The sequence below is a fragment of the Stegostoma tigrinum genome, chromosome 47, assembly GCF_030684315.1.
Source record: "Stegostoma tigrinum isolate sSteTig4 chromosome 47, sSteTig4.hap1, whole genome shotgun sequence".
Classification (NCBI taxonomy): domain Eukaryota; kingdom Metazoa; phylum Chordata; class Chondrichthyes; order Orectolobiformes; family Stegostomatidae; genus Stegostoma; species Stegostoma tigrinum.
In genome coordinates this window covers 8,784,552-8,800,382 of record NC_081400.1, presented here as the reverse complement: position 1 = coordinate 8,800,382, position 15,831 = coordinate 8,784,552, and positions in this window count along the sequence as shown.

Genomic DNA, 15,831 nt, shown 5'->3' with positions numbered 1-15,831 from the left:
ATTACTCGCACAAATAACCTCCTTGAATGGTGTTGCATATTAGGGCTCCCTAACAACGGGCTAATGGCACTCAGGCTGTGAAATGTCTTCTGACACTCCTCTGTGCAGTGACACTTTCTGCACTCATCCAAACAAGTGACTCAGTTGAGAATCCACACTGCTGAAATAATCCTATATTTCATTGCATCAAGGAATCATGACTCAATAACTCCAACTCCTTCCATGGCTAGCCGTTCTGGTCAGTCACTCCCTCCCATACCTCTTGTTGACCGTGTACCATCACTCACAGATACTGAATTTAATAAATGAATCCAGTTGGATGTATACCTGTTGTTGTGGTGCCTGTGGGCACAAGTGACGATTGCTCAAAAGATTCCCAGGTTGATTGTTCCTCAGGCAAATTAGTTGGGGATGAGTCTTCACCTGAATTGAAGTCGAAACACGGAAGTGACATTTTAGAGTCGAGATCAACTCAACCCGTTAAGTAGCTGCTTCAGGAAATATTAAACATCATTCTACATTTTTGTAAATTCTCTCATGGCACGTGGACAGTGCTGGCTGAATCAGCTTTTATTGCCCATTCTTTGTTGCGTATGAGAAGGTGATGTTTCCTGTCTTCTGGAAACGCTGATGTCATTGTGCTCTATCATTTGGAATCAGGGGAATCAATCATACTCTACCTCAAAGGACTGTATCCTAGCACTACATTCAACACCCGTAAATCACTGCATTCCCCATTTTTCACTCATTGCACCTCTCACATTCCTCTGATTACTCTTCTCAGCTGTTACAATGCACTTGTCTTCACGTGAATATCCACAATTTCTGACCAACTAAGTTGCATTTTCTGTGTCATTATGACCCTTGATTTTGATCAACCTGACCAGAACCTTCAAAATAGACTAAGAAGATAGCCTAGTCCTGAGCATTTTTTTAATTTCAGGACAAGTGCCAGTCATTCCATTCTGCATGTAATTCGATTAGTCAAAACACAGTCATGATGAAATATGAGTTCATATCCTACACTTAAATAACAAGCAAAGAAAGGAGGAATTGGGATAACTTTACTGCTGGAAAACTTGACAGAACAGTACATTATTTAACTTCTAAACAGTAACTACACGAATATTCTAACATCCCCAAAACACACGCTTAGCACAGGCAATTTCAGTAAAATTGAGGGTCGCACATACAATTGTCCAGGCCAGGAGGAAAATTGTCAAGAGAAAGCTCAGACAGACATTAGTGGGGAGATGTGTGCTGCAGCTCCAAACCTGAAAATCAAGCTCCAAGCAACAGTAACTGAAAGACTCAAACTGAACATTCGGTTCTCTCGCTGCCTTTAACATTCCAACTTTGAAAAGAAACCTCAAGGCCTCATGAGCTCTTTGTTGGATTCAAACGGACAGGATTTCACCTCTGTCTTTCAACCTCTCGTCAAAGAAAGAATGGGACAAATTACACCTCTTGAAGTCACAGTATTGCCACAACTCCCCTCCCCACCTTGAAAAATGAACCATTGCCATAAATAGAAAAACAGAAAAAAGTTTAAAACATTGAGTTAATTCCATTTGTACACTAGAGTAGCTATACATTGCAATGACTTTAAGAATACCAAAAATCACTATTACAGTCCATTGTCACCCTTTCTTGTCTTGTTACCGAATGTCTCCGTCTTCTTTCATTAAAATCACCATAACACATTGGCATTTACGTGGTGTCATCCTGCCATGTGTATAATTTTCAAATTGAATGGCTACAATAATAAGTTTAACCTGAATAGTTTGTAACTTTCATCATAAATTCTCCCAAAATATTTAAGGGACTATGATCAGGATGTACCATTGTCCCAATCCCATTACTGGCAAAATAAATGTGAAATTTTAGTCTCATTCTATATCATCAAATATTTTTTCTGATGATTATTCAACTGTCTCTGAAAAAAATATCCAAAGGTCTTTCTTCCCCTCATCATTTTTTTATCAAGTGTGCAGCACTGACACTCACGTCACTCGCAGCGATAACCACCTTGAATGCCTTTGCACATTAGTGCTCCCTAACAATGGGCTTATGGCACTCAGGCTGTGGAATGCTTTCTGGCATTCCTCTGTGCAGTGACACTTTCTGCACTCATCAAAACAAGTGACTCAGTTGAGAATCCACATTGCTGAAATACTCCTATATTTCATTGCATCAAGGAATCATGACTCAATAATTCCAACTCCTTCAATGGCTAGCCATTCCAGTCAGTCACTCCCTCCCCTACCTCTTGTTGACTGTGTACCATCACTCACAGATACTGAATTTAATAAATGAATCCAGTTGGATGTATACCTGTTGTTGTGGTGCCTGTGGGCACAATTGACGATTGCTCAAAAGATTCCCAGGTTGATTGTTCCGCAGGCAAATCAGTTGGTGATGAGTCGGAATCTGAATTGAAGTAGAAACACAGAACTTGACACTCTAGATCTGAGATCAACTCAACTCGTTAAATATCTGCTTCAGGAAATATTAAACATCATTCTTTATTTTTGTAAATTCTCTCATGGCACGTGGGCAGTGCTGGCTGAACCCATTTTTATTGCCCATTCTTTCTGGCCTATGAGAAGGTGACGTTTGCTGTCTTCAAGATTTGTTGATGTCATTGTGCTCTACCATTTGGAATCGGGGAAAGCATTCCCGCTCCGCCTCAATGACTGTATACTAACACTAAATTCAACACTACATTCCCCGATTCCTCTCATCACTCTTCTCAGCTATTACACAGCATTTACCTTGAAGTCTATGTTCCAATTATCTGAGCGACCAAGTTGCATTTTCTGAGTCATTATCACCCTCTACTGTGATGGTCCAGACAAGATCCCCTCAAAATAGGTTAAAAAGATAGCCTAGACGCTGATTTCAAGACAAGTGCCAGGCATTCCATTCTGCATGCAATTCAATTGTCAAAACACCAGTCATGGTGCAAAGTTCGTTTTTTGCCGATATTTAAATTTCAAACAAAGAAAGGAGGAATTGGGATAACATAACTTCTGGAAAACTTGACAGAATAATAAATTGTTTAACTGCCAAACAGTAACTATTCTAACATACTAACATCCCAGAAACATATTCTTAGCAAAGGCAAATTCAGTAAAATTCATTGTCTCATATGCAATTCCCGAGTCCAGGAGGAAAAATCTCAAGAGAAAACTCAGACAGACATTAGTGGGGAGATGTGTGCTGCAGCTCCAAACCTGAAAATCAAGCTCCAAGCAACAGTAACTGAAAGACTCAAACTGAACATTCGGTTCTCTCGCTGCCTTTAACATTCCAACTTTGAAAAGAAACCTCAAGGCCTCATGAGCTCTTTGTTGGATTCAAACGGACAGGATTTCACCTCTGTCTTTCAACCTCTCTTCAAAGAAAGAACGGGACAAATTACACCTCTTGAATACACAGTATTGCCACAACTCGCCTCCCAATCTTGAAAATTGTACCACTGACATACATAGAAAACACAAAAGGATTTAAAAATTGAGTTAATTCTATTAGGACAGGGCAGTACATATACATTGCATTGACTTTAAGAATGCAAAAAATCACTGTTACAGTCCATTACAGCCCTTTCTTGTCTGGTTACCGAATACCTCCGTCTTCTTTCATTAAAGTCACCATCACGCATTGGCATTTACGTGCTGTCATCCTGCCATGTGTATAATTTTCAAATTGAATGGCTACAATAATAAGTTTAACCTGAATAGTTTGTAACTTTCATCATAAATTCTCCCAAAATATTTAAGGGACTATGATCAGGATGTACCATTGTCCCAATCCCATTACTGGCAAAATAAATGTGAAATTTTAGTCTCATTCTATATCATCAAATATTTTTTCTGATGATTATTCAACTGTCTCTGAAAAAAATATCCAAAGGTCTTTCTTCCCCTCATCATTTTTTATCAAGTGTGCAGCACTGACACTCACGTCACTCGCAGCGATAACCACCTTGAATGCCTTTGCACATTAGTGCTCCCTAACAATGGGCTTATGGCACTCAGGCTGTGGAATGCTTTCTGGCATTCCTCTGTGCAGTGACACTTTCTGCACTCATCAAAACAAGTGACTCAGTTGAGAATCCACATTGCTGAAATACTCCTATATTTCATTGCATCAAGGAATCATGACTCAATAATTCCAACTCCTTCAATGGCTAGCCGTTCCAGTCAGTCACTCCCTCCCCTACCTCATGTTGACTGTGTACCATCACTCACAGATACTGAATTTAATAAATGAATCCAGTTGGATGTATACCTGTTGTTGTGGTGCCTGTGGGCACAATTGACGATTGCTCAAAAGATTCCCAGGTTGATTGTTCCGCAGGCAAATCAGTTGGTGATGAGTCGGAATCTGAATTGAAGTAGAAACACAGAACTTGACACTTTAGATCTGAGATCAACTCAACTCGTTAAATATCTGCTTCAGGAAATATTAAACATCATTCTTTATTTTTGTAAATTCTCTCATGGCACGTGGGCAGTGCTGGCTGAACCAATTTTTATTGCCCATTCTTTCTAGCCTATGAGAAGGTGACGTTTGCTGTCTTCAAGATTTGTTGATGTCATTGTGCTCTACCATTTGGAATCGGGGAAAGCATTCCCGCTCCGCCTCAATGACTGTATACTAACACTAAATTCAATACTACATTCCCCGATTCCTCTCATCACTCTTCTCAGCTATTACACAGCATTTACCTTGAAGTCTATATTCCAATTATCTGAGCGACCAAGTTGCATTTTCTGAGTCATTATCACCCTCTACTGTGATGGTCCATACAAGATCCCCTCAAAATAGGTTAAAAAGATAGCCTAGACGCTGATTTCAAGACAATTGCCAGGCATTCCATTCTGCATGCAATTCAATTGTCAAAACACCAGTCATGGTGCAAAGTTCGTTTTTTGCCGATATTTAAATTTCAAACAAAGAAAGGAGGAATTGGGATAACATAACTTCTGGAAAACTTGACAGAATAATAAATTGTTTAACTGCCAAACAGTAACTATTCTAATATACTAACATCCCAGAAACATATGCTTAGCAAAGGCAAATTCAGTAAAATTCATTGTCTCATATGCAATTCCCGAGTCCAGGAGGAAAAATCTCAAGAGAAAACTCAGACAGACATTAGTGGGGAGATGTGTGCTGCAGCTCCAAACCTGAAAATCAAGCTCCAAGCAACAGTAACTGAAAGACTCAAACTGAACATTCGGTTCTCTCGCTGCCTTTAACATTCCAACTTTGAAAAGAAACCTCAAGGCCTCATGAGCTCTTTGTTGGATTCAAACGGACAGGATTTCACCTCTGTCTTTCAACCTCTCGTCAAAGAAAGAATGGGACAAATTACACCTCTTGAAGTCACAGTATTGCCACAACTCCCCTCCCCACCTTGAAAAATGAACCATTGCCATAAATAGAAAAACAGAAAAAAGTTTAAAACATTGAGTTAATTCCATTCGTACACTACAGTACCTATACATTGCAATGACTTTAAGAATGCCAAAAATCACGATTACAGTCCATTGTCACCCTTTCTTGTCTTGTTACCGAATGTCTCCGTCTTCTTTCATTAAAATCACCATAACACATTGGCATTTACGTGGTGTCATCCTGCCATGTGTATAATTTTCAAATTGAATGGCTACAATAATAAGTTTAACCTGAATAGTTTGTAACTTTCATCATAAATTCTCCCAAAATATTTAAGGGACTATGATCAGGATGTACCATTGTCCCAATCCCATTACTGGCAAAATAAATGTGAAATTTTAGTCTCATTCTATATCATCAAATATTTTTTCTGATGATTATTCAACTGTCTCTGAAAAAAATATCCAAAGGTCTTTCTTCCCCTCATCATTTTTTTATCAAGTGTGCAGCACTGACACTCACGTCACTCGCAGCGATAACCACCTTGAATGCCTTTGCACATTAGTGCTCCCTAACAATGGGCTTATGGCACTCAGGCTGTGGAATGCTTTCTGGCATTCCTCTGTGCAGTGACACTTTCTGCACTCATCAAAACAAGTGACTCAGTTGAGAATCCACATTGCTGAAATACTCCTATATTTCATTGCATCAAGGAATCATGACTCAATAATTCCAACTCCTTCAATGGCTAGCCATTCCAGTCAGTCACTCCCTCCCCTACCTCTTGTTGACCGTGTGCCATCACTCACAGATATTGAATTTAATAAATGAATCCAGTTGGATGTATACCTGTTGTTGTGGTGCCTGTGGGCACAATTGACGATTGCTCAAAAGATTCCCAGGTTGATTGTTCCGCAGGCAAATCAGTTGGTGATGAGTCGGAATCTGAATTGAAGTAGAAACACAGAACTTGACACTTTAGATCTGAGATCAACTCAACTCGTTAAATATCTGCTTCAGGAAATATTGAACATCATTCTTTATTTTTGTAAATTCTCTCATGGCATGTGGGCAGTGCTGGCTGAACCCATTTTTATTGCCCATTCTTTCTGGCCTATGAGAAGGTGACGTTTGCTGTCTTCAAGATTTGTTGATGTCATTGTGCTCTACCATTTGGAATCGGGGAAAGCATTCCCGCTCCGCCTCAATGACTGTATACTAACACTAAATTCAACACTACATTCCCCGATTCCTCTCATCACTCTTCTCAGCTATTACACAGCATTTACCTTGAAGTCTATATTCCAATTATCTGAGCGACCAAGTTGCATTTTCTGAGTCATTATCACCCTCTACTGTGATGGTCCAGACAAGATCCCCTCAAAATAGGTTAAAAAGATAGCCTAGACGCTGATTTCAAGACAAGTGCCAGGCATTCCATTCTGCATGCAATTCAATTGTCAAAACACCAGTCATGGTGCAAAGTTCGTTTTTTGCCGATATTTAAATTTCAAACAAAGAAAGGAGGAATTGGGATAACATAATTTCTGGAAAACTTGACAGAATAATAAATTGTTTAACTGCCAAACAGTAACTATTCTAACATACTAACATCCCAGAAACATATGCTTAGCAAAGGCAAATTCAGTAAAATTCATTGTCTCATATGCAATTCCCGAGTCCAGGAGGAAAAATCTCAAGAGAAAACTCAGACAGAAGTGTAGTGGGGAGATGTGTGCGACAGCTTCAAATGTCAGATTATAGGCCCCTGCCTATATCAGTCCAACGGCGACTGAAAAACTCAAACTGAATATTCGGTTCTCTTGCTGCCTCTAACATTCCAACTTTGAAAATAAACCTCAAGACTTCACGACCTGTTTACTGGATTCAAATAGACAGGATTTCACCTCTGTCTTTCAACCTCTCTTCAAAGAAAGAACGGGACAAATTACACCTCTTGAATACACAGTATTGCCACAACTCGCCTCCCAATCTTGAAAATTGTACCACTGACATACATAGAAAACACAAAAGGATTTAAAAATTGAGTTAATTCTATTAGGACAGGGCAGTACATATACATTACATTGACTTTAAGAATGCAAAAAATCACTGTTACAGTCCATTACAGCCCTTTCTTGTCTGGTTACCGAATACCTCCGTCTTCTTTCATTAAAGTCACCATCACGCATTGGCATTTACGTGCTGTCATCCTGCCATGTGAAAATTTTCAAATTGAATGTCTGCAATAATAAGCTCCATCTGAATGGTCTGTAATTTTCATACTTAATCCCAAAATATTTAACAGACAATGATCACTATATACAATTGCCCCAAATCCTTCCTGGCTAGCGAAAAGTGAAATTTTAGTCTCATTCTAAAACCTCAAATATTTTTTCTGATGATTATTCAACTGTCTGTGAAAAAATTACCCAAAGGTCTTTCTTTCCCTCATGATTTTCGTCCATTTTTGTAGCACTGATGTTCAGATTACTCGCACAAATAACCTCCTTGAATGGTGTTGCATATTAGGGCTCCCTAACAACGGGCTAATGGCACTCAGGCTGTGAAATGTCTTCTGACACTCCTCTGTGCAGTGACACTTTCTGCACTCATCCAAACAAGTGACTCAGTTGAGAATCCACACTGCTGAAATACACCTGTATTTTATTGCATCAAGGAATCATGACTCAGAAACTCCAAATCCTTCCATGGCTAGCCGTTCTGGTCAGTCACTCCCTCCCATACCGATTGTTGACCGTGTACCATCACTCACAGATACTGAATTTAATAAATGAATCCAGTTCGATGTATACCTGTTGTTGTGGTGCCTGTGGGCACAAGTGACGACTGCTCAATAGATTGCCAGGTTGATTGTTCCTCAGGCAAATTAGTTGGGGATGAGTCTTCACCTGAATTGAAGTCGAAACACGGAAGTGACATTTTAGAGTCGAGATCAACTCAACCCGTTAAGTAGCTGCTTCAGGAAATATTAAACATCATTCTACATTTTTGTAAATTCTCTCATGGCACGTGGACAGTGCTGGCTGAATCAGCTTTTATTGCCCATTCTTTGTTGCGTATGAGAAGGTGATGTTTCCTGTCTTCTGGAAACGCTGATGTCATTGTGCTCTATCATTTGGAATCAGGGGAATCAATCATACTCTACCTCAAAGGACTGTATCCTAGCACTACATTCAACACCCGTAAATCACTGCATTCCCCATTTTTCACTCATTGCACCTCTCACATTCCTCTGATTACTCTTCTCAGCTGTTACAATGCACTTGTCTTCACGCGAATATCCACAATTTCTGACCAACTAAGTTGCATTTTCTGTGTCATTATGACCCTTGATTTTGATCAACCTGACCAGAACCTTCAAAATAGACTAAGAAGATAGCCTAGTCCTGAGCATTTTTTAAATTTCAGGACAAGTGCCAGTCATTCCATTCTGCATGTAATTCGATTAGTCAAAACACAGTCATGATGAAATATGAGTTCATATCCTACACTTAAATAACAAGCAAAGAAAGGAGGAATTGGGATAACTTTACTGCTGGAAAACTTGACAGAACAGTACATTATTTAACTTCTAAACAGTAACTACACGAATATTCTAACATCCCCAAAACACACGCTTAGCACAGGCAATTTCAGTAAAATTGAGGGTCGCACATACAATTGTCCAGGCCAGGAGGAAAATTGTCAAGAGAAAGCTCAGACAGACATTAGTGGGGAGATGTGTGCTGCAGCTCCAAACCTGAAAATCAAGCTCCAAGCAACAGTAACTGAAAGACTCAAACTGAACATTCGGTTCTCTCGCTGCCTTTAACATTCCAACTTTGAAAAGAAACCTCAAGGCCTCATGAGCTCTTTGTTGGATTCAAACGGACAGGATTTCACCTCTGTCTTTCAACCTCTCGTCAAAGAAAGAATGGGACAAATTACACCTCTTGAAGTCACAGTATTGCCACAACTCCCCTCCCCACCTTGAAAAATGAACCATTGCCATAAATAGAAAAACAGAAAAAAGTTTAAAACATTGAGTTAATTCCATTCGTACACTACAGTACCTATACATTGCAATGACTTTAAGAATGCCAAAAATCACTATTACAGTCCATTGTCACCCTTTCTTGTCTTGTTACCAAATGTCTCCGTCTTCTTTCATTAAAATCACCATAACACATTGGCATTTACGTGGTGTCATCCTGCCATGTGTATAATTTTCAAATTGAATGGCTACAATAATAAGTTTAACCTGAATAGTTTGTAACTTTCATCATAAATTACCCAAAATATTTAAGGGACTATGATCAGGATGTACAATTGTCCCAATCCCATGACTGGCAAAATAAATGTGAAATTTTAGTCTCATTCTATATCATCAAATATTTTTTCTGATGATTATTCAACTGTCTCTGAAAAAAATATCCAAAGGTCTTTCTTCCCCTCATCATTTTTTATCAAGTGTGCAGCACTGACACTCACATCACTCGCAGCGATAACCACCTTGAATGCCTTTGCACATTAGTGCTCCCTAACAATGGGCTTATGGCACTCAGGCTGTGGAATGCTTTCTGGCATTCCTCTGTGCAGTGACACTTTCTGCACTCATCAAAACAAGTGACTCAGTTGAGAATCCACATTGCTGAAATACTCCTATATTTCATTGCATCAAGGAATCATGACTCAATAATTCCAACTCCTTCAATGGCTAGCCATTCCAGTCAGTCACTCCCTCCCCTACCTCTTGTTGACCGTGTACCATCACTCACAGATATTGAATTTAATAAATGAATCCAGTTGGATGTATACCTGTTGTTGTGGTGCCTGTGGGCATAATTGACGATTGCTCAAAAGATTCCCAGGTTGATTGTTCCGCAGGCAAATCAGTTGGTGATGAGTCGGAATCTGAATTGAAGTAGAAACACAGAACTTGACACTTTAGATCTGAGATCAACTCAACTCGTTAAATATCTGCTTCAGGAAATATTAAACATCATTCTTTATTTTTGTAAATTCTCTCATGGCACGTGGGCAGTGCTGGCTGAACCAATTTTTATTGCCCATTCTTTCTGGCCTATGTGAAGGTGACGCTTGCTGTCTTCAAGATTTGTTGATGTCATTGTGCTCTACCATTTGGAATCGGGGAAAGCATTCCCGCTCCGCCTCAATGACTGTATACTAACACTAAATTCAACACTACATTCCCCGATTCCTCTCATCACTCTTCTCAGCTATTACACAGCATTTACCTTGAAGTCTATATTCTAATTATCTGAGCGACCAAGTTGCATTTTCTGAGTCATTATCACCCTCTACTGTGATGGTCCAGACAAGATCCCCTCAAAATAGGTTAAAAAGATAGCCTAGACGCTGATTTCAAGACAAGTGCCAGGCATTCCATTCTGCATGCAATTCAATTGTCAAAACACCAGTCATGGTGCAAAGTTCGTTTTTTGCCGATATTTAAATTTCAAACAAAGAAAGGAGGAATTGGGATAACATAACTTCTGGAAAACTTGACAGAATAATAAATTGTTTAACTGCCAAACAGTAACTATTCTAATATACTAACATCCCAGAAACATATGCTTAGCAAAGGCAAATTCAGTAAAATTCATTGTCTCATATGCAATTCCCGAGTCCAGGAGGAAAAATCTCAAGAGAAAACTCAGACAGACATTAGTGGGGAGATGTGTGCTGCAGCTCCAAACCTGAAAATCAAGCTCCAAGCAACAGTAACTGAAAGACTCAAACTGAACATTCGGTTCTCTCGCTGCCTTTAACATTCCAACTTTGAAAAGAAACCTCAAGGCCTCATGAGCTCTTTGTTGGATTCAAACGGACAGGATTTCACCTCTGTCTTTCAACCTCTCGTCAAAGAAAGAATGGGACAAATTAGAACATAGAACATAGAACAGTACAGCACAGAACAGGCCCTTCAGCCCACAATGTTGTGCCGACCATTGATCCTCATGGATGCACCCTCAAATTTCTGTGACCATATGCATGTCCAGCAGTCTCTTAAATGACCCCAATGACCTTGCTTCCACAACTGCTGCTGGCAACGCATTCCATGCTCTCACAACTCTCTGCGTAAAGAACCTGCCTCTGACATCCCCTCTATACTTTCCACCAACCAGCTTAAAACTATGACCCCTCGTGCTAGCCATTTCTGCCCTGGGAAATAGTCTCTGGCTATCGACTCTATCTATGCCTCTCATTATCTTGTATGCCTCAATTAGGTCCCCTCTCCTCCTCCTTTTCTCCAATGAAAAGAGACCGAGCTCAGTCAACCTCTCTTCATAAGATAAGCCCTCCAGTCCAGGCAGCATCCTGGTAAACCTCCTCTGAACCCTCTCCAAAGCATCCACATCTTTCCTATAATAGGGCGCCCAGAACTGGACGCAGTATTCCAAGTGCGGTCTAACCAAAGTTTTATAGAGCTGCAACAAGATCTCACGACTCTTAAACTCAATCCCCCTGTTAATGAAAGCCAAAACACCATATGCTTTCTTAACAACCCTGTCCACTTGGGTGGCCATTTTAAGGGATCTATGTATCTGCACACCAAGATCCCTCTGTTCCTCCACGCTGCCAAGAATCCTATCCTTAATCCTGTACTCAGCTTTCAAATTCGACCTTCCAAAATGCATCACCTCGCATTTATCCAGGTTGAACTCCATCTGCCACCTCTCAGCCCATCTCTGCATCCTGTCAATGTCCCGCTGCAGCCTACAACAGCCCTCTACACTGTCAACGACACCTCCGACCTTTGTGTCGTCTGCAAACTTGCTGACCCATCCTTCAATTCCCTCGTCCAAGTCATTAATAAAAATTACAAACAGTAGAGGCCCAAGGACAGAGCCCTGTGGAACCCCACTCACCACTGACTTCCAGGCAGAATATTTTCCTTCTACTACCACTCGCTGTCTTCTGTTGGCCAGCCAATTCTGTATCCAAGCAGCTAAGTTCCCCTGTATCCCATTCCTCCTGACCTTCTGAATGAGCCTTCCATGGGGAACCTTATCAAATGCCTTACTGAAGTCCATATACACCACATCCACAGCTTGACCCTCATCAACCTTACTAGTCACATCCTCAAAAAACTCGATAAGGTTTGTAAGGCATGACCTACCCCTCACAAAGCCGTGTTGACTGTATTTGATCAAGCCATGCTCTTCCAGATGGTCATAAATCTTATCCCTCAGAATCCTTTCTAACACCTTGCAGACGACAGACGTGAGACTTACCGGTCTATAATTGCCGGGGATTTCCCTATTTCCTTTCTTGAAGAGAGGAATTACATTTGCCTCTCTCCAGTCCTCAGGTACGACTCCAGTGGAGAGAGAGGATGCAAAGATCTTCGCAAGTGGCGAAGCAATTGCATTTCTCGCTTCCCAAAGCAGCCGAGGACAAATCTGATCCGGGCCTGGCGACTTGTCAATCTTAATGTTTGACAAAATTTTCAGTACATCAGCTTCCTCTATCTCTATCCATTCCAGCATGCACACCTGCTCTTCAAAGGTTTCATTCACTACACAGGTCGTTTCTTTCGTAAAGACAGAAGCAAAAAACTCATTTAGGGCTTCCCCTACCTCCTCAGGCTCCACACACAAGTTCCCTATGCTATCCCTGATCGGCCCTACTCTTTCTTTGACCATTCTCTTATTCCTCACGTAAATGTAAAATGCCTTTGTGTTTTCCCGGATTCCTTCTGCCAAGCCTTTCTCGTGCCCCCTCCTGTCTCTCCTCAGACCATTTTTGAGCTCCTTCCTTGCCTGCATGTAATCCTCTCTAGCTGAACTTGACCCTAGCTTCCTCCACCTTATGTAAGCTACCTTCTTCCTTTTCACTAGAAGCTCCACCGCTCTCGTCATCCAAGGTTCCTTTATCTTACCCCGTCTTGCCTGTCTCAGAGGGACATATTTACTCATCACTCCCAACAACTGTTCCTTAAACCATCTCCACATGTCTATAGTTCCCTTACCATGGAACAACTGCTCCCAGTCCATGCTTCCTAACTCGTGTCTAATCGCATCATAGTTTCCTCTTCCCCAATTAAATATCCTCCCATTCTGCCTAATCCTCTCCTTCTCCATAGCTATGTAGAATGAGAGAGTGTTATGGTCACTATCACCAAAATGCTCTCCCACCACAAGATCTGATACCTGCCCCGGCTCGTTTCCGAGCACCAAGTCTAGAATGGCCTCTCCCCTCGTCGGCCTGTCAACGTACTGCGTTAGGAAACCCTCCTGAACACACCTTACAAAAACAGCTCCATTCAAATCTTCTGCTCGAAGGAGGTTCCAATCAATATTAGGAAAGTTAAAGTCACCCATTACAACAACCCTACTGCGTCCACACTTTTCCAAAATCTGTCGACCTATGCTTTCTACAATCTCCCTGCTGCTATTGGGGGGCCTGTAGTAAACCCCTAACGAGGTGACTACTCCCTTGAATTACACCTCTTGAAGTCACAGTATTGCCACAACTCCCCTCCCCACCTTGAAAAATAAACCATTGCCATAAATAGAAAAACAGAAAAAAGTTTAAAACATTGAGTTAATTCCATTCGTACACTACAGTACCTATACATTGCAATGACTTTAAGAATGCCAAAAATCACGATTACAGTCCATTGTCACCCTTTCTTGTCTTGTTACCGAATGTCTCCGTCTTCTTTCATTAAAATCACCATAAAACATTGGCATTTACGTGGTGTCATCCTGCCATGTGTTTAATTTTCAAATTGAATGGCTACAATAATAAGTTTAACCTGAATAGTTTGTAACTTTCATCATAAATTCTCCCAAAATATTTAAGGGACTATGATCAGGATGTACAATTGTCCCAATCCCATTACTGGCAAAATAAATGTGAAATTTTAGTCTCATTCTATATCATCAAATATTTTTTCTGATGATTATTCAACTGTCTCTGAAAAAAATATCCAAAGGTCTTTCTTCCCCTCATCATTTTTTATCAAGTGTGCAGCACTGACACTCACGTCACTCGCAGCGATAACCACCTTGAATGCCTTTGCACATTAGTGCTCCCTAACAATGGGCTTATGGCACTCAGGCTGTGGAATGCTTTCTGGCATTCCTCTGTGCAGTGACACTTTCTGCACTCATCAAAACAACTGACTCAGTTGAGAATCCACATTGCTGAAATACTCCTATATTTCATTGCATCAAGGAATCATGACTCAATAATTCCAACTCCTTCAATGGCTAGCCATTCCAGTCAGTCACTCCCTCCCCTACCTCTTGTTGACTGTGTACCATCACTCACAGATACTGAATTTAATAAATGAATCCAGTTGGATGTATACCTGTTGTTGTGGTGCCTGTGGGCACAAGTGACGACTGCTCAATAGATTCCCAGGTTGATTGTTCCGCAGGCAAATCAGTTGGTGATGAGTCGGAATCTGAATTGAAGTAGAAACACAGAACTTGACACTTTAGATCTGAGATCAACTCAACTCGTTAAATATCTGCTTCAGGAAATATTAAACATCATTCTTTATTTTTGTAAATTCTCTCATGGCACGTGGGCAGTGCTGGCTGAACCCATTTTTATTGCCCATTCTTTCTGGCCTATGAGAAGGTGACGTTTGCTGTCTTCAAGATTTGTTGATGTCATTGTGCTCTACCATTTGGAATCGGGGAAAGCATTCCCGCTCCGCCTCAATGACTGTATACTAACACTAAATTCAACACTACATTCCCCGATTCCTCTCATCACTCTTCTCAGCTATTACACAGCATTTACCTTGAAGTCTATATTCTAATTATCTGAGCGACCAAGTTGCATTTTCTGAGTCATTATCACCCTCTACTGTGATGGTCCAGACAAGATCCCCTCAAAATAGGTTAAAAAGATAGCCTAGACGCTGATTTCAAGACAAGTGCCAGGCATTCCATTCTGCATGCAATTCAATTGTCAAAACACCAGTCATGGTGCAAAGTTCGTTTTTTGCCGATATTTAAATTTCAAACAAAGAAAGGAGGAATTGGGATAACATAACTTCTGGAAAACTTGACAGAATAATAAATTGTTTAACTGCCAAACAGTAACTATTCTAATATACTAACATCCCAGAAACATATGCTTAGCAAAGGCAAATTCAGTAAAATTCATTGTCTCATATGCAATTCCCGAGTCCAGGAGGAAAAATCTCAAGAGAAAACTCAGACAGAAGTGTAGTGGGGAGATGTGTGCGACAGCTTCAAACGTCAGATTATAGGCCCCTGCCTATATCAGTCCAACGGCGACTGAAAAACTCAAACTGAATATTCGGTTCTCTTGCTGCCTCTAACATTCCAACTTTGAAAATAAACCTCAAGACTTCACGACCTGTTTACTGGATTCAAATAGACAGGATTTCACCTCTGTCTTTCAACCTCTCTT